Source organism: Pseudophryne corroboree, chromosome 1, assembly GCF_028390025.1.
Source record: "Pseudophryne corroboree isolate aPseCor3 chromosome 1, aPseCor3.hap2, whole genome shotgun sequence".
Taxonomy (NCBI): domain Eukaryota; kingdom Metazoa; phylum Chordata; class Amphibia; order Anura; family Myobatrachidae; genus Pseudophryne; species Pseudophryne corroboree.
The window spans coordinates 299,095,763-299,115,855 of NC_086444.1; positions in this window are offsets into that span (position 1 = coordinate 299,095,763).

The window sequence follows — 20,093 nt, forward strand, 5'->3', positions numbered from 1 at the left end:
GAGTAATGATGTTTTGTGCTGAGCCAGTGAAATTGAGGAGTGGGAAAGCAACCAAAAGGCCGGGTCAGTAGGGACAGGGGTGTGGAGTATGTCTTGAGAAATGGAGATGACCTAAACCCAGAATGGTCGGAGTAGGGGACAGTTCCACCAGATGTGCATTAGGGAGCCAGTGGCGTTGAGACATCTCCAACATCTGTCCGTCACTCCAGGATACATGAAGTGAAGGAGAGAGGGGTGTCTATACCATCTCATTAAAAGTTTATATTGGGTTTCCCTAACTTGTATACAAACTGAACTTTTATGAGATTTGAGGAATATCATCCGCCAATCTTTATCTGTTAATTGAATCCCAAGATCCTTCTCCCAGGCCAACTGGAAGGGTGTGGGCGTCTGAGCAGCGGAGCTCTGTAATAGTTTGTAAAGTGTGGAGACAGTGTGTTGGGGGGTGCATGTAGAGACGCACAACCTCTCAAACTGTGTTAATTCCCGTGAGGCCTGGAGATATCTGTGTTTGGAGTGCAGAAAATGTCTAAGCTGTAGATATTTCCAGAAATCATGTTGTGGGATTTCCCATTTAGATCGCACCTCTGAAAACTGTCTAACTCCTGAGGAGGTCGCCAACTAGCCTACCCTAAAGAGACCCTCAAGGGCCCAATCACGAAAGTGAGAGGGTATTAAGCCAGTTAGAAAGTCGGGGTTAGCTAGAAAAGAGGTCAACGGGACGAAATCGGAAGAGAGGAAGGGCCAGCGGCGCGCTTTTTTCCAGAAGGAGAGGGTCGCGGAGATAGTTGGGTGAGGGGAGAGAGGCCTGGGGAGAGGAGGGAGCCAAGGGAATATCTCTGGGAATTGTTGCATATAAAGCCCCTCCAAAGCCACCCACTGCTTTGTGTCTCGACTCCTCGTCCAATCCAAAACCCTATTAAGCATAATTGCCCAATAGTAGCCTCTGATATCAGGTAACTGGAAACCACCACTTCGGGTGAAACGAATCATAGTGGACCGGCTAATTCTAGGCCATCTCCGGGACCAAATAAATTGTTGTATCAAGAGTTGGATGGACTTGAACCAGGAGTCTGGGATCCGTACGGGGAGAGCCTGTAATTTGTAGAGTAGCTTGGGGAGAGTATTCATCTTCACAACATTCACCTTCCCCAGCCAAGAGAGTGGTTTGAGATACCACCTGCTATAATCAGCTCTAAGTGTTCGGAGAAGGGGCACAAAATTCAATGTGAACAAACAGGACAGATCGCTCGGCAGCTGTATTCCCAGGTAAGACAGATGGGAGGTATTCCAAGTAAAGGGGAAGGATTGTTTAAGTTTGGCCACTGTGTCGGGGGGAGTGGAGATGTTCAGGACGCAGGATTTGGACATGTTGATCTTAAAGTTGGAGAGTGACCCGAAGTGGGACAGCTCCTGCATGAGATGATGAAGGGAGGAAATCGGGTGTGTTATTGTAGCTAATAAATCATCAGCAAACAGGGAGAGTTTGTGCTCTGTATCACCAACCCTCAGGCCAGTAATGCGGTCATTGGCCCTAATAGCTCTCGCGAAGGCTTCGATACAGAGGACAAAGAGTAAAGGGGATAGTGGGCAGCCCTGTCGTGTCCCATTACTTATGGAAAAGGGGTCGGACAAGGATCCGTTAACTCGGACCCGAGCTGTGGGTGATCTATAAAGTCCCATAATTCTGCCGAGCGCTAGGGGGCCTAATCCGATGTGCCCCAGTACAGACCTCATAAAACCCCAACTGACTCTATCAAAAGCCTTTTCGGCATCGGTGGGTAGCAGCACAGTAGGAGAACCACCCTGGGATGCTATATGGATTAGGCTCAGGACCTTAGTGGTGTTATCCTTAGCCTCGCGGTTCGGGACAAAGCCCACCTGGTCGTTGTGGATTAGGGAAGGCAAGAATACATTCAGTCTATTTGCCATTAGTTTTGCGAAAAGCTTGACATCGACATTTAGAAGAGATATGGGCCTATAACTGGAGCACATCGAGGGGTCTTTACCGGATTTAGGTAGAACGGAAATGTGAGCCTCCAAGGACTGGCTTGAGAAATGGGTATCTGCGGAGATAGAATTAAAGGTCTGGAGAAGATAGGGGGAGATGAGATCTTTAAATTGTTTATAGTAGGTGAGCGTGAAGCCATCCGGCCCTGGACTCTTGCCAGAGGGTGTCGAGGTCAGAGCGTTTTCCAGTTCTAGCTGGGTAAAAGGTAGTTCCAGTGCTTCCCTGTCCGAAGGTGATAGGACGGGGTAGGACACCTTTTCTAAATATGCCTTCGCCTGTAGAAAGTCGTAAGGGGAGGCGGTGCCATCAGGTCGTTTCTCCAAATTATATAAAAGGGATTAATACTGTTTGAAGCATGCAGCAATTTCAGGGGTTTTGAATCGGAGAGCATCCCCAGGATCTTTTACGTTGTTAATATACAAAGAGGAGCGTTGGGCCCTGAGAGCCTGGGCCAGGAGGCGACCAGGTTTATTACCCCAATGGTAGTATTTGGAGTTGCATTTACGGACTGAGAGCTGGATACTATCAGTAAGGGTTTTCTTTAGTTGGGCCCGTGTGTCAATTAGTTCTAGGTAGTCAGTCTCTGATAGAGACGTTTTGTGCGAGGACTCGAGGTGGTGGAGTCGTTCTAATAGTTTGGTAATTAGTGCTGACCTCTGTTTCTTCATAAATGTCCCCAACTGTCCGGAGGGACAGTCTGGACTCTCCTCAAACTCCAGGTCCTGGCTTCCGTCTGGGGGAAAAGGCCTCAATCCGCAGGAGCGCTTAAAAGCGCTTCCCGACTCCGCGGGTCCCCCAGACACCAGTAGCTAGGTAGGGGGGGTCCCCAGGGTGTCTCCCAACCACTTAGGGATCAGATAAAGAGGGTGATAAGTCCTTTTATGTGCTACTGCTGGAGGAGCTGGGGAGAAGCACAGCCACCTTCCATGCCAGCCAGGCATAATAATTACCCCGGACTGAAGCAATTTCTGAACTGCTTTTTGCAGGGCCCTGGCCTTCGCCTCTATATGAGACGGGCTGGTGCAAAAAAACCTTTGAGGAGGCTGCTTTTTTAAAGGGAAAACATTACCCAGAGATACCACTTCTTGCACCCAAGCATCTGTTGTCGACTGCTGCCATATGTGTGCAAACTGAAGAAGTCAGCCCCCTACCTTGGAGTCCCCCAGGTGGAGGCCCGCACCATCAGGCTGATGGTTTCTGTTCTGGTTTGGAAGCTGGACCTCTTGTGGCCCATTGCTTCTTTGCTTTACCAGACTTATTGTACTGGGTTTGCTTCGATTCATTTTTACCTTTTGTTTTACCTTGCCACCGAAAATGGCCGAAACCCTGAACCCCTAGGCTTAGGCTTATAACTGGCAGGAAACCTGACCTTCTTGGATTCTGCTTCTGACTCCAGAATATCTGTCACTTCCTTACCAAAAAGAATGTTCCCAACAAAAAGCAAAGCTTCCAGAACCTTCTTGGATTCTGAATCAACTTTCCATGTACGTAGCCAAATTGCTCTACGAGCAGCTACCGTTAAGGCTGATGCTTTAGAAGCAATCGTACCCATATCCATTGCTGCTTCTTCTAAGAATAGTGCAGCCTGTTTCATACAAGCTATATGGGACTCCTGCTCCCTAGTAGGTGCTGAGAGTCCATTTTCCAGTTCGTCAGCCCTTTCAACTACCGCTTTTGCCATCTAGGCTGAGGCCATAGGCGGCCTTATGACTGCCCCTGACAGAGAAAATATGTTTTTAAAAAAACCATCCACTCTTCTGTCTGTGACATAATTTAATGATGTCGATGGCAAAGGCAAAATAGATTTCCGCACTAATCGAATGACGTGCTTATCTACCTTAGGAGGTACTTCTCTTTTTAAACAGTCCCCAGTTGGAAAAGGGTAGTAAGAATCCCACTTTTTTGGAATTCTATATTTCCTATTGGGTGTAGCCCAAGCTTCCTCCATAATTTCCGTCAGTTCCTCTGACCCTGGAAACTCAACCCTAACTGTTTTGGGACGTTTAAACACAGGTGCCTTAGTTTTTATTATTGGCTCCGCTGAATCCTCTAGAGACAGAATAGCCTTCATTGCTCCAATTAACTCAGCTATATGCTCTGGGCTGAAACCTTCCACTTGTTCTTCATATGGTGAGGTAGAGTATATGGAGCTATCCTCATCTGATGTATCATCCTGTGTAGCCTGTGAATTTGATGATATATTTACCCTTGGCTTATCAGCTTGTTGATTTGTAGAAGCTGTAGGGGCTATACCATAAGATGGGAGCTGCATGTATGGGTTAATAGTGTACCCTATTCCTGAAGTTGAAGCTGTAGGGACCAACTTGTCAGCTATACTGGATAAGGTTTGTGCAAACATAGCCCAAGGTGGATCTATTTGTCGTTGAACAGGGATCTGCCTTGCAATCTGCTGAAACGCAAAACAATTTGCACATAACCCATCATGTGCCAGATGCTGAGTTGATAACCTCACCTTGCAGGATAAACATGTTATGAGTGTTGGTGTTACTGTTAATGTAACCTCGTCACCTTTGCCGCTCTTAGACATGATAAACAATCAGCTTTTCACAGTATACTACACAATCTGTAACTGTAATCACTTTACTTGTATAAAAGTGATATCAATCTGACCCCAACCCAAGCACCAGCATTGAGGCTTAGAAGAAACCACTGACAAACATATATAAAGTCAGCAATCACACTAGCAGTCAGTCACATGTTATATATTAGTCAGATATTTGTCATATGAGCATATTATCAACTACGAACACATTTCAAGTATGTAGGACTACATTTACTGAATTCTGTTTTATACAGTTATTTAACGTATTCAGACGCATTGCGAAGAAAACCACAGTAATGTACACAAACTCATACGCAATAGGCACTAAACTTAACTATTCATACTGACAAATAGTAGATAGAAATTTAGTGCTGTATAACCCTTACTCTGTAGAGTGGGATACAGGGAGACTCACCCCACTCCCAGGATCGATCAATACGTTAGCGAACGCTGAGTGGATCCAGGTGCTACTAGTGTACACTGCCGCTCCGGTAACTTTTAGTGGACACAGATGCTCAGTGAACGCTAGTGCATGCAGACGCTCATGTCTGCGACCCGGTCTCTTAGCGGTAAACATTAGTGTACACAGACACAGCGGCCTATGCTGCGACCGAGACCCCTCATGGCAGCTTCTGAGATGGAAGTGAGGCAATCAGTTCATGGCGGGAGACGCACGGAAACTGGTCATGAACTGGGGGGAGGGGCGTCCAGGAGAGCATCTTACTCCCCAATGCTGACATCAACCCTAGGGATCGCAGCCTCAAACTAATCCTGGTGCCTTATGATCCCTAAGGCCTAGCGCTAGAGCACCCGTGGTGGCGGCACGCCAGCTACTGTTTTGTAGTCTCCTCCCAAAACAGTGCGGCTGTGTCCGTATTCCCCTTCTAAGCAGAACCGATGCCTTACCTTCTCCCCGTGCTCCGGCCACAGCCTGGTAACGTCTGTTGGACCTGCTAGTATATCCGACACAGACGCCCGTCGAGACATCACTTGTACCGTGGGTAAGCGTTGTTGCGACCTGGCAGAGAGTTGTTGGAGCGACTCTTTCCAAAATGCGTGTAAGACGCTGTTAGGATAGATCACTCAAAACAATGTAGTAAGACTATAAAAATAAAATAATAAAGCTTAGGGCTGCCAAACACAGCAGCCCTGTGACCATGGTCCGGCTCCTGCCGCACCAAACAAAAAACTGATTTGACTGAGCCAGTGGGCGGGAATATATGGACGAGCCCATTGCATCCTGGGAGGCCAGAAAGCTTGTGATTGTTTGGTGCCAATCCGCTGTCGCTCCATCATATCCCAATGTTATCCTGTGGATAACCTGTGGACCCTGCCGGAGAAAAGATTTTTTATTTTATATTTCCTTTTAGTCTTGTAACTTGGTGGTCACAATAGAGACAAATATCCGACGCATTTCGTCTCATAGATACTTCATCAGTGGTGTGTCTTGCTGTATGAAAGGCACCCTCCTATAAACTAGGAACGGGTGAACAATATTTAGGCATTTGTCTTTATTGTGACCACCAAGTTACAAGAATAAAAGGAAGAGTCAATAAGGATATTGGTCCGAGCAATGTAAAACTTGCTGTTATCATATTTTTCATGTATTTTAAATAAATATTTGTATCAAGTGGAACCTCTTTTTTATTTTTATATTATATATGTGAAAAACTGTATATTTGTGCATGAACAATATATTCCACCGTTAGGTGGTAAGGATTGATGGAAGTAATGGTTTAGAACTGTAGAGCGCCAGTATACTACGTATTGCCTTATATCCAGTGTCGGACTGGGGCATGTAGTGCCCACCGGGGGAATGCAGTGGTAGGGGCCCATGTTTAGGGGTGTGGCTAGTCTGCTGAGGGGGTGTGGTCATTGGTTTGACTAACCATTAGAGAGTGCAACATCTGTAGCCTTTCATAAATATATACAGTAAATCCAGCTGCTGCATGCATGACAATGTACCAGATCAATAACAAATTAATAACAGCAATGCACTGTAGAAAATACACCATAGTCCAGTATTAGGTAACATATGTATAATGTACAATTCAAGTGCACAGTCTAGAACCTGATCCTTATAGTAGGAGGTGGGCCCCCAGGCAATGGGGCCACCGGTGGTTTCCCCTGTACCCCTGTGGGCCAGTCAAAGCCTGCTTATATCTACCTTTATCTAGTTCTTTCTAACAGGGAACTCAGTGTCATACAACTGCCCACTATTATTTTTATAGACTTGAATATATACTTTAATAGCACAAAAAAAGAGTATTGTATGTTTATATACGATTACTTCAGCCAGTGAATCGGAGGTGGCATCCTCATCTAATACATCACGGGGAGCATCTATCCCTTTAGAACAGACACCAGGAGGGATACAGACTCGGTCCAACCAGACCCCTACCTCCGGGCGCGGAAGAGGACGAGGCGCTCGCAACAAAATCAAAGGATCCTACGGTCCAAAACAGTCGCGAGCTTGAGGGAACTAATTTTTAACCTGTCCTCCACCCCCCATTCTGACCAGGAATACAAACTGCTGGTCAAGGGCCTATCATTCATCCCAGCCAGTGAACTGGACCCACTTGAAGGGAAAGTGGAGATGCACCGGTTGGGTAGGACTCTGAGGCGCAAACAATATTTCAACAATCGCCCACAGAACGCTCCTAGCCAGTCTATCCCACATCAGCTACGTAGTATAACTCCAGGTTCTAATTTTGATCCCCCCAGTTTAAATTCCTCCATCAGGACTTTTCTGAGGATGTTGGAAAGTGAGGGCAACAGCAAACCCACGAACGGTCCTGGTATGAATGTATCTAGGGACGAGATGGACACCCTCAGAGGCTTAGCAGCAAGAACGGACATCATAATACGAAAAGCTGATAAGGGGGGGGTCCATAGTCGTACAGGACCTGGATGCTTACGTTGAGGAGTGTGACCGTCAGTTGAATAATACCTCCACTTATAGGAAGTTGCCTAGAGATCCAACTCGTGATTATAAAACCGTGTTGGATCAATATCTATCAAGTGTGGGGGATCAAGGTTTGATTTCTTTGGAAGTTAGGTCAGCCTTGAGTGTGGAATTTCCAAAGGTCCCTCTCTTTTACACAGTACCTAAGGTACACAAATCATATTGGTGTGGAACAGAAAGGACTTCAACCAAGCAAATATATCATTATTAATTACCATATTACTGGACAAACTGAAAAACTAGGGGCCAAAACCTCCAAAATTGTACCCCCTTCTCCATTTTCAGGGATTAAGATAATCTCGGATTTAATGCTGGGATGCAAGTAAACTGGCATATACCACAGGATCAAGATTGGATATTTTCCCCTCCACGGAGTCTGGAGATTTGTGAAAATCTCGTGGGTTTCTTCCCCCCCCCCATTTTTTGTTGCATTTTTATTTACATATTTTGTGGCAGATGCCTTATTTTTGTTTTTCACAGCTCCCAGTTACACACATGTAAGCATACCTGTGTGTCTTGTTTATTTTATTCATATTTTATTTTTAAATAAAGCAGCCCCTTAGATGTTTTAGCAGCACCGGATGGGGCAAGTTGAGTTCAAGTGGGTTCGGTAAAGTACTAAGCACAACTGTGCAGTATATTTTTTTGTTATTGAGCCCCTGCCCTAGTGGAGCTTACCACTCTACCGTCCAAACTCATTTCATACTATAAGTAGGACTGTGGGAGGAAGCAATGCTAACCTCTGGGTCCACAGCATGCCTCAGCCTGGCAAGCCAGACTGTAAGCCACCATGAGACTCCATACTGGGCCTTATTCAGTAACTGTTTGTGCCTCACAGGAGCTCCTGGCTCAGGTCTTGCGATAACCCTATGCAGCCCTTAGGAAAAGAAGACACCTGTACAACAAATGCGCATCTTCTAAATAAATAATCCCAAAATGTGGAACATCAATAATAAATCAAAATTAAGGTTGACTAATTGGAGCCATTCATTTGAGTGAGTCCCTAACATGAAATAATTGAAAAGAACCTCTCTCTAATGCTCTGGCAGAAAATATCACTTTTAGCTCTCCGACAGTCGCGCTGGATTATGATTCAGTCTCTTCTGAGTCACACTGACTTTGGCCATGAATGTGGTCTCTCCCCACTTTATTTAAAATCACTTCGGCAATTTCCATTTCCACCTTTGCGGCTAGTTTTCACAAATCTGTTTATGATGTTGAAGCTTGTTTCATATCTGCTCTAAGCTTTTATTTAAACCGAGGATCAAGTACAGCAGCACCCCTGGAATTATACCGCAACACCCCTGAAATTATACAGCATAGGCAGCACCCCTGGAGAATTACACAGCACAGCAGACAAACAACAGCACTCCTGGACTTAAATGGCAGTGGGGCAGCACCCCTGGACTGATAGGGCAGAGGGGAAGCACCCCATATAGGGCATCACCCCTGAAATGATGTGGCAAAGAAAAGACGTGCAAGATGGAATTGTCCTTGGGCCCTCCCTCCCACCCTTATGTTGTATAAACAGGACATGCACACTTGCACCAAAAAAGAAGCAATTAATCTCTCCTTGCACAAACTGGCTCTACAGCAGCAAGATGTCGTCCTCATCCTCAGATTACCCCCCTTTAGTGTTTACATCCCCATCCTCACAGAGAATATACTATTCAAACAAACCACATAATTTTGGTGTCAGTGGACTGCTTACGCTATTATCCAAAGTTTCTGAACTTGACAATAACTTATGATGAATGCACAGCAGGTGACGTTTAAGGGTGGATGTTCTAGGTCAGGGGTGTCCAACCTTTCACCTTCCCTGGGCCACATTAGAAGATGAAAATTTGGTTTGGGCCGCACATAAAATAAAATAACAGTAACGATACCTGATCGTCCAAAAAAACCATAGAAAACACAGTTAACATATTAAACTTACTTGTAGCTGTGCCCCTGTAGCTGCGTCCCTTGTAGTTGTGCCCTTGTAGCTGCGCCCCTTGTAGCTGTGCCACTATAGCTGCGCCCCTTGTAGTTGTGCCCCTGTAGCTGCCCCCTTGTAGCTGTGCCACTATAGCTGCGCCCCTTGTAGTTGTGCCCCTGTAGCTGCGCCCCTTGTACTGTGCCCCTTGTAGTTGTGCCCCTGTAGCTGCGCCCTTGTACTGTGCCCCTTGTAGCTGCCACCTTGTACTGTGCCCCTGTAGCTGTGCCCCTGTAGCTGCGCCCCTTGTAGTTGTGCCCCTGTAGCTGCGCCCCTTGTAGTTGTGCCCCTGTAGCTGCCCCCTTGTACTGTGCCCCTTGTAGCTGTGCCCCTGTAGCTGCGTCCCTTGTAGTTGTGCCCCTGTAGCTGCCCCCTTGTACTGTGCCCCTTGTAGCTGCCCCCTTGTAGTTGTGCCCCTGTAGCTGCCCCCTTGTAGCTGTGCCACTATAGCTGCGCCCCTTGTAGTTGTGCCCCTGTAGCTGCGCCCCTTGTACTGTGCCCCTTGTAGTTGTGCCCCTGTAGCTGCCCCCTTGTACTGTGCCCCTTGTAGCTGCCACCTTGTACTGTGCCCCTGTAGCTGTGCCCCTGTAGCTGCGCCCCTTGTAGTTGTGCCCCTGTAGCTGCGCCCCTTGTAGTTGTGCCCCTGTAGCTGCCCCCTTGTACTGTGCCCCTTGTAGCTGCCCCCTTGTACTGTGCCCCTTGTAGTTGTGCCCCTGTATCTGCGCCCCTTGTACTGTGCCCCTTGTAGCTGTGCCCCTGTAGCTGCGTCCCTTGTAGTTGTGCCCCTGTAGCTGCGCCCCTTGTAATTGTGCCCCTGTAGCTGTGCCCCTTGTACTGTGCCCCTTGTAGTTGTGGCCCTGTAGCTGCCCCCTTGTACTGTGCCCCTTGTAGCTGCCCCCTTGTACTGTGCCCCTTGTAGTTGTGGCCCTGTAGCTGCCCCCTTGTACTGTGCCCCTTGTAGTTGTGCCCCTGTAGCTGCGCCCCTTGTACTGTGCCCCTTGTAGCTGTGCCCCTGTAGCTGCATCTCTTGTAGTTGTGCCCCTGTAGCTGCGCCCCTTGTAGCTGTGCCACTATAGCTGCGCCCCTTGTAGTTGTGCCCCTGTAGCTATGCCCCTCATACTGTGCCCCTTGTAGTTGTGCCCCTTGTAGTTGTGGCCCTGTAGCTGCCCCCTTGTACTGTGCCCCTTGTAGCTGCCCCCTTGTACTGTGCCCCTTGTAGTTGTGGCCCTGTAGCTGCCCCCTTGTACTGTGCCCCTTGTAGCTGCCCCCTTGTAGTTGTGGCCCTGTAGCTGCCCCCTTGTACTGTGCCCCTTGTAGCTGCGCCCTTGTACTGTGCCCCTTGTAGCTGTAAAAAAAAAACACACACACGCACAGACACATACTTACCGCTCCTGCAGCGCTGCCTCCGTCTCCGTCCGCCGCTCCACGTGTTCTTGTACAACCAACTTCTCCGCTGGGCTCCTCTACTCTCGCGCTGCTCAGTCACGTGTGCCGCTATGCAGCGGAGGAGGGCTACATTGTGACTGACAGCGGAGAGGGCGTGAGCTGGTGCTGGTCCCAGCAGCACCAATCCAATCAGGATGTGCTGACAGCCTGCTGGGGCCGGCTCAGCCTCACATGTGGTGTCCGTACTCGGAAAAAAAAAAAAAACCTCTGCTGCAGCGCTGCTCCTGGGCCGCATTACTAGCCGACTTGGGCCGCATGCGGCCCGCGGGCCGCGGGTTGGACAAGCCTGTTCTAGGTGGTTGACGTCCTTACCCCTACTTATTATGGATTGACAAAGGCAACAGATAGCTTGACACCTGTTGTCCGGATTTGTGGAGAAATAATTCCACACCAAAGAGGTGGCTTTTTTGGTATTTTCCCCAGGCATGACAATGGTCTTTTTCATCCCATGGGCAACAACAGTCTCCACTGGTGCCTTATTCAAACAAACCACATCACCATAAGAATCCTCATCGTCAACTTCCTCTGCAGCGCCCACTACACCCATTTCCTCCTCATCCTGGTGTACTTCTACAGTGACATCCTCAATCTCAATATCAGCAACTGGACTGGCGGTGCTCCTCCCAGCACTTGCAGGGGGCGTGCAAATGGTGGTAGGAGCCGCCCCTTCCCATGCAGTGTTGTGAAGGTCAGGCCTAGATATCACAACCGCAGACAGTGCCAGCTCCCCTGTATTTTCACAACACCCCTGTAATTTTACAGCATACAAGACAAGGCCAGTGTACATTTATTTTCACTGCACCCCTGTATTTTTACAGCATACAGGACCAGTGTACTTTTATTTTAACAGAACCCCTGAATTTTTACAGCATACAGGGTCAGTTTACATTTATGTTCACTGCACCCTTGAATTATTACAGCATACAAGCATAGCCAGATTAAGGGGAGGATGCAGGGCATAATCTACCCTGGGCCCCCCTTTATCAGGGGGCCCTCTGACCAGAGCACACTGACAGCACTTGCTTTCCCTCTTAAGCAGCAGCAGTACCAGCAGCCAGAATGCGAGCAGGACAGTATGCAGTACAGGCAGAGACACAGGAATATCATGTTTCATGAGTTACCGACAGACCTTTCTGACCAGAGGAGAGATAGAAGGGTTGAGAGAGCTGTAAGTGACACAGGGATCCCAGCTTCTCCTCCTCCCCGCCTGGGTGTCTGAGTCCTGTGTAAACTGTTATGTAACTAAACCATTTGGGTCTAGCGATAGAGACACACACAGGGAGTCATCTTGAGTCATGTCCCAGTGTGTACGTAGTACAGAGGCTGCTGCTATTCTTGCATGTGACAAGATAAATTATTTAATTTTCTATGTGTATTTGCAGGTTAAGTTGTCTTTGTTCCACTACAAGAAAAGTTTATAAAATAGTTGTCTTTCAATTAGGTGGAGCTATAAACAGTACCCAGGCATTATTAATCTATTAGTTAAAACTAATATACACCACTACAATTGGTTTAAATTTAATTTACACAATCTATACCTCCCACCATGACCCATTCCAGGAGGGACAAAATGCTGTCTACCTGGACTTCCTTCTTAATTTATGATTATAATCACCTGTGTTGAAGTACCTTTCTTATCAATTAAATATTTCAACACAGGTGACGCCAATCATATATTAAGTGGGAAGTCCAAGTAGAGAGCATTTGTCCCTCCTAGAATGGGACATGTTGGGATGTATGCCCAATTTAATCTACATCTCCCATCTTCCATCGGGGCCCCCTGTCTTAAGTGCTCTGGGCAACCCCAAGGCTTAATTGGGCCCTGCATACAAGACAGAGCCAGTATACATTGATTTCACTGCACCCTAGAATTATTACAGCATACAAGACAGGGCAAGTGTACATTTATTTTCACTGCACTCCTGAATTTATACAGCATACAGGGCACATTTATTTTTACTGCACCCCTGAATTTTTACAGCATACAAGACAGGGCCAGTGTACATTGATTTTCACTGCACCCTAGAATTATTACAGCATACAAGACAGGGCCAGAGTACATTTATTTTTATTGCTCCCCTGAATTTTAAAGCATACAGGGCCAGTGTACATTTATTTTCACTGCACCCCAGAATTTTTACAGCATACAAGACAGGGCCAGTGTACATAGATTTTACTGCATCCCTGAATTTTTCCAGCAAACAGGGCCAGTGTAATATTATTTTAACAGCACCACCCCTACATTTTTACAGCGTACAGGACCAGTGTGCTTTCAATTTTTAACAACTGCACCCCTGAATTTTTACAATATACAGGGCCAGTGTAATGTTATTTCAACATCAGCACCCCTATATTTTTACAGCATGCAGGATCAGTGTGCTTTTAATTTTTAACAACTGCACCCCTGAATTTTTGCAGAGTACAGGGCCAGTGTAATGTTATTTTAACAGCAGCACCCTATATGTTTACAGCATACAAGACCATTGTGCTTTTAATTTTTAACAACTGCACCCCTGAATTTTTACAACATACAGGGCCAGTGTAATGTTATTTTAACAGCAGCACCCCTATATTTTTACAGAATACAGGAGCAGTGTGATTTAAATTTTTAACAACTGCACCCCTGAATTTTTACAGCATACAGGGCTAGTGTAGTTATTTTAACAGCAGCACCCCTATATTTTTACAGCATACAGGAGCAGTGTGCTTTTAATTTTTAATAACTGCAACCCTGAATTTTTATAGCAAACAGGGTATGAGGGTCTGTCTACCTCACTCTCCAAGTCCGGAGTGAAAATGGCGGAGATGCACAGTTGTTTATATGGAATCCAAAACTCGCGAGAATCTGACAGCAGGATGATGACGTTTTGCCTCGTTCTGGTTTCCGAGTCTGGCGGGAAGTCCCGAGCTGGGCTCAGATACCGGCTAGGAGCATGAAGTTTGGGGGGATTCGGTTCTCAGGGAACCGAACCCGCTCATCTCTAGCAGAAACCAAATGGATCTACAGATTGGGGACACATGCCCCAAAGGGCCTAAATGAACACCTTGGGTTGAATAATTTACAGTAATATTATTATCATTTTGAGTGGTGTTTAGTGTAATTGCCACGGGATGCCATTAGATATACATATGGGATGGCAGTATCCCTCTCATATGCTTTGCATATCATAGAACTAGGTTGTGATATTAGATCCTTGTTAGATAGGATTTATGCTCCTCTATTAAGTATGTATGATATACATTGGGATATGTGATAGTAGTTTGGCCATTGGAAATTAACTGTGGATATACTTGCCAGCAGTTTGTTATATCAGTATAATGTAGCCACGCCAATATGTAAGACGGCAGTGTAAGCCTAAGTTCATTACATTAGCACAGATTCGAGGACCCTCTTAATATGCTACGTGATTATTGTTAACAGCACAGTGTTAGTTGCAGCCTATTAACAATACTCGATATGTGTGGTGTGTGAAGTCTACACACTGTTTATACTGTTTACTTTGTATTGCAGCTCCCAGACTCCGTTGTTATGGTGATGGGTCTAGCACTGATGACCCATCACCATAGTGATGAGGTCATTCAATATGGGCCGACGGCCGGGTGAAGTCCCGATCCCGGAAGGACGCCTACACGTGGGATGTGTGAGTTACCTTTTTAACTTTGTATGTATCTGTTAGCCTGATGACAGTTCTGTGAATAAAGGAACTGAAATGTTGCTAAGTTAATACTATGGCAGCAAAGAGATTGTTTGGAGTCTAGGAGTGCTGCACCCCCTGGGAGTATATGTGCACTTGAACAGTGCGGGCACCTGGCAAGTTACAGTCATACCTGGGTGAGCTGGACCTCAGACGCAATAAGGAGATTTATGGTAAGAACTTACCTTTGTTAAATCTATTACTGCTAGGTACACTGGATTCCACAGGGAATAACATCGGGGGGGGGGGGGGGGGGGTGTAGAGTAGGATCTTGATCTGAGGCACCAACAGGCTAAAAGCTTTGACTGTTCCCAAGATGCTCAGTGCCGCCTCCTCTATAACCTCCTCTATAACTCCATGTACAGGAGCTCAGTTTTGTTAACCAGTCCAATGCAGTAACAGGTAAAAGAGACGACAACAGTTAGTAGCCACAGACACCACATTCTCACAACAGGAGAAGGTATTAGCAGCTAATGCCATACCAACCCAAAGAAGCTAAGTGCGTCAGGGTGGGCGCCCTGTGGAATCCAGTGTACCTCACAGAAAGAGATTTAACAAAGGTAAGTTCTTACCATAAATCTCCTTTTCTGCAGCTGGGTACACTGGTATTCCACAGGGAATAACATCGGGGGTGTCCTAAAGCAGTTCCTTATGGGAGGGGATGCACGGTAGAGGGCACAAGAACCCGGCTTCCAAAGGAAGCATCCTTGGAGGTGGAAGTATCGAAGGCATAGAACCTTATGAACGTGTTCACTGAGGACCACGTAGCCACCTTGCACAAATGTTCAAGGGTCGCACCACGGTGGGCCGCCCAAGAAGGTCCAACAGACCGAGTAGAATGGGCTTTGATGGTAGCAGGGGCTGGAAGGCCAGCCTGTACATAAGCATGTGCAATCACCATTCTAATCCATCTGGCCAAGGTCTGCTTATTAGCAGGCCAGCCACGTTTGTGAAAAACATACAGTACAAAGAGAGAATCAGACTTCCTAATGGAGGCTGTCCTCTTCACATAGATACGGAGAGCCCGTACCACATCCAAAGACCGCTCTTTGGAGGATAAATCTGGAGAGACAAATGCCGGAACCACAATCTCCTGGTTAAGGTGGAAAGAAGACACCACCTTAGGTAGATAACCAGGGCACGTCCAAAGAACCGCCTGGTCATGGTGAAAAATCAGATAGGGGGAACTACAAGACAAGGCACCCAAATCTGATACCCGTCTAGCAGAGGCAATAGCCAGCAGAAACAAGACCTTGAGGGATAGCCACTTAAGGTCCGCAGATTCAAGAGGTTCAAACCGAGACTCTTGCAAAGCCTCAAGAACCACCGACAAATCCCAAAGAGCCATAGGTGGGACATAGGGAGGTTAAATCCGTAAAACACCCTGGGCAATATTTACTAATATTCGTGTTTGAGTCGGTTTGTGTAGTGTTTAAACTCGTTTTGTATCGGGTGCATTTTCATGCAACTTTTTGAAACTATGGCCCTCATTCCGAGTTGTTCGCTCGTTATTTTCTTTCGCATCGGTGCGATTTTCCGCTAACTGCGCATGCGCAATGTTCGCACTGCGGCTGCGCCAAGTAAATTTGCTAAGAAGTTTGGTTTTTTACTCATGGCATTACGAGGTTTTTTCTTCGTTCTGGTGATCGGAGTGTGATTGATAGGAAGTGGGTGTTTCTGAGCGGAAACTGGCCGTTTTCTGGGAGTGTTTGAAAAAACGCTGCCGTTTCTGGGAAAAACGCGGGAGTGGCTGGAGAAACGGGGGAGTGTCTGGGCGAACGCTGGGCGTGTGTGTGACGTCAAACCAGGAACGAAACTGACTGAACTGATCGCAGTGGCAGAGTAAGTCTCAAGCTACTCAGAAACTGCTAAGAAATTTCTATTCGCAATTTTGAGAATCTTTCATTCACAATTCTGCTAAGCTAAGATTCACTCCCAGTAGGCGGCGGCATAGCGTGTGCAATGCTGCTAAAAGCTCGGAATGAGGGCCTATATACGCAAAGTTACGAAGCAGTCGACTTTATGGTTTTTGTGTTTTCCGATGTCGATGCCAGTCAGTTTTTTTTTTGGACCATTCTCGGCCGCCATTGTCATTTGCGTACGTCTTTTGGTTGTTTTTACCGGTATTTTTTCTAAGTTAAACGCGGCAGGGTTTTTTAAGACCCCGGCCGCATTTTCACTTTTAGTTTCGTTTTTCATCCCCGTTCGTGATTGGTTGTGTTTCAGATGTAGGAGTGTCTGTGCGCAACCATATAAATACGCCCCAAACCATCCGCACCTCGTGGGTTTAGTTAGTGGTGAGGAGGAGGGAGGTTGTGCTGTGGAGGTAGGTGAATTTGTGGTTTGGTGAGGAGTGGTGGTAGCGATTTCTGAGTGTGGTATTGTGTTTGAAAGTCGTCTTGTCATTCTTGTAGTCTTGTTTTTTGTGGTTTTGTCTAATTTTTTGTCCAAGTTATTTTTCTTTATAGTCCCTTGTCAGTGTGTGTGTGTGTGTGTGTGTGTGTGTGTGTGTGTGTGTGTGTGTGTGTGTGAGTTGTGTAGTGGTAGTGGAGGAGTGTGTTGTTTGTCTATTTTTTTTTCTGTGTTAAGTGTTTAGACACACAATTATGTGTGACTCAGAGGTGGGTGAGGTGGAGGGTGTGAGTGAGGGGGAGGAGGTCGGTCAGGTGGAGGAGGTGGGTGAGGTTGCTGCAGCAGCCTCAAGTGACAGTGATAGTCAGACAGCTCCGCAGCCGCTCACCACTACTAAGACTGGGCGGAATGTAAAGTTTAGTTTTGCTGAAAATGTGGCATTGGTGCGTGAGCTGATGAAGTATCAGCGGCAGCTATTTGGGCCTGAGTCCGCCAAGGTGCCAACACGGAGGAAGATGGTGTTGTGGGCGAAAGTTGTTGCTGCTGTCAATAGTGAGGGGGTGGTCAAGCGGACGGAGGACACGTGCCGCAAACGGTACTATGACATAAAGCGACGTGTCAAGTCCAAAATGGCCAAGGAGGCGAAGTCGGCTCGAAAAACCGGTGGTGGCCAGCCCTATATTGCAAGATATCTGGAGTATGAGGAGTGTAATACCTCCTGAAGTAGTCTCTGCAACCCATGTCCGGGATTCAGATAGGCCCAGGAAGAATGGTGAGCATGTGTATTTGCATTAACATTCTATTACCTTATTTATTTATTTTTTAAATGTGTGTCATGTCACGTTGCATATTACTCCCATCTTCAAGTGTGTGTCAGCAAATACATTGTTTTGGGTAATGTTTTATACAAAAGCCAATGTAACATCTTACTTTATTGTATGTCATGTGTTTTTTCCAGTATATTTTGCATGTGTAGTTTGGACTTGGTGTGTCATTGAATTGTCCTGCAATAATGTTTTCCTTTTGGACATTTTTTGTTTTTTAATTTGGACTATGTTTTATATTTAGGTTATCCATGTGCAATGTTTCAAAAACAGTGGTTGTCATGTTAGAGGCTGGAGTAGTGGAAAGTGGTTTGGAAACCACTTACATGTGTAATGTCATTATTACAGAATGTAATATTTTTTATTGTAAAAACCACTATTTGTTTGTTCAGTTTAAGTTTGTATTTGTACCGTGACACAATACTGCAGTGTAATTTTTTAATTTTTTTTGTTTGGCTCATATAGTGGTAATGTGTGTTTGGAGTGCCACATCACAGAGCAATTTATATATTGCATCTGTAATATTTTTCCTTTCATTACAAAATGAAGATGTGTGTGTTTGTGGTTGTTAATGTTTGTATTTTTACTTGTGGCCTATGTCAGTGTCCTGTACATGTTTTCCTGTGTTAAATTTTCCATAGTGCATATGGCTATTGGACAATGTTTATTGTTTTATGTAGTGGTTTTTTTTGTTTCCGGTCCTTATGTTTTTCATAAAAATAAAGCAAGCATTTCTTAAAGAATACATGTTTAGAAGCATAATGGGTGGATGTATCAACAATGGCATGAATACATGAGTGTTTTGTTTTTTTACAGTGTTTGAAAAAAGCAGTACTACTCGTCCTCCAGTAATTCCCATCACATCTGATGATGATGACGCTGCGGAAGCAGGTAAAGTGTCCATTGTAGTATAGGGTGTTTGTAAAGGAATGGCCATAACATAATTTCACTTTCATTAATAGGTCCATCAAAAGAAGTCTGGAGCAGCAGAAGTGGAACTTCTGTAAGACATCACCACAAAAAACCTGTGGCAGCAAAGAAAGCAAGGTCTGATGTCCAGGGCCAACCACAGCAGGCTACCCCGCCACGAAGATTATCGACAGTATGTTCGGTCCCCCCACTCCAAATTTTGGACACACCTCCAAGACATCATCCACACTCCCCTCATCTTGATTGTGAGTATCAAACTGAAATAAATGTAAACAATTTTAGATCGTAATCTAACTTTTTCTTAACCGCCTTAAGTCAAAACACATCAAAAACTTATATACTTACCGAAGTAAGTAAAACATGAAATGGAATCCAAGCAAAATGGCCTTGTCTACATCCAGTAAAGATATGTATGTCCACTTGAGCCATACAGTAGCACATTGTGTGTAAGATGCTGCAACAGAAACTCATGTTTAATGTTTGCAAATAGTAAGGTTGTTTATCAAATTTTCACATGTGTGTTTGAGCTCACATTGCCAAATACATATAAAAACATTACTATGTTTGTTTTAGAAAAGTTATAAGGTAACACATTATGGATTACAATGTGTTTTTATGGTGGAGTATGTCTGATCTACAATAAAACTAAAGTGTTTGCTTTCACAATCAAGTAACCAGACACATTTGCCACAAACAGCCATATGTATGTATTTAAGTTATGAGTGATGATGTTGCTAGGCAGAATATCTGAAAGCAACAGTGAATGACATGTGTTCCATGTGTAGTGATTTGTTTTCATTTATCAAACATATGGATAGCTAACTGCGAATTTTTCGACATTTCAGCTTCTAGTCCTGGTAACAGCATCCCTCCGCAACAACAGCAACACAGTGACATGGAGGAGACAATCATCTTAGAAATGCAGCCATTAAGCCAAGGAATCAGCCTCCCAGCACCTGTGAGTACACCACCACAGCAAAGCACACCACCACCACAACACAGCCCAACAACACCAGTAACACAAGGCCCTGATCAGGTGTTTTGGACCATTTGGGCTAGACAGCAGGCCACTAATGAAGATTGCCTGCGTAGGCAGACACAAATGTTTGCAAGCCTACCATGTCACCTCAGAAGAATAACCAGAAATATGAGTAGACAAAATGAACAAACAACCAGAATTGGCAATACCATGGAACTCATGCGTACAGACATTACACAGGTCATGGGCAACTTACAGCGCATAATGGAAAAACAGCACAGACTAATGGAAGAACAGCACAGACAACAGTAAAGTTATATGAACATTTTTCAAAACAATCAAAAGATTCATGA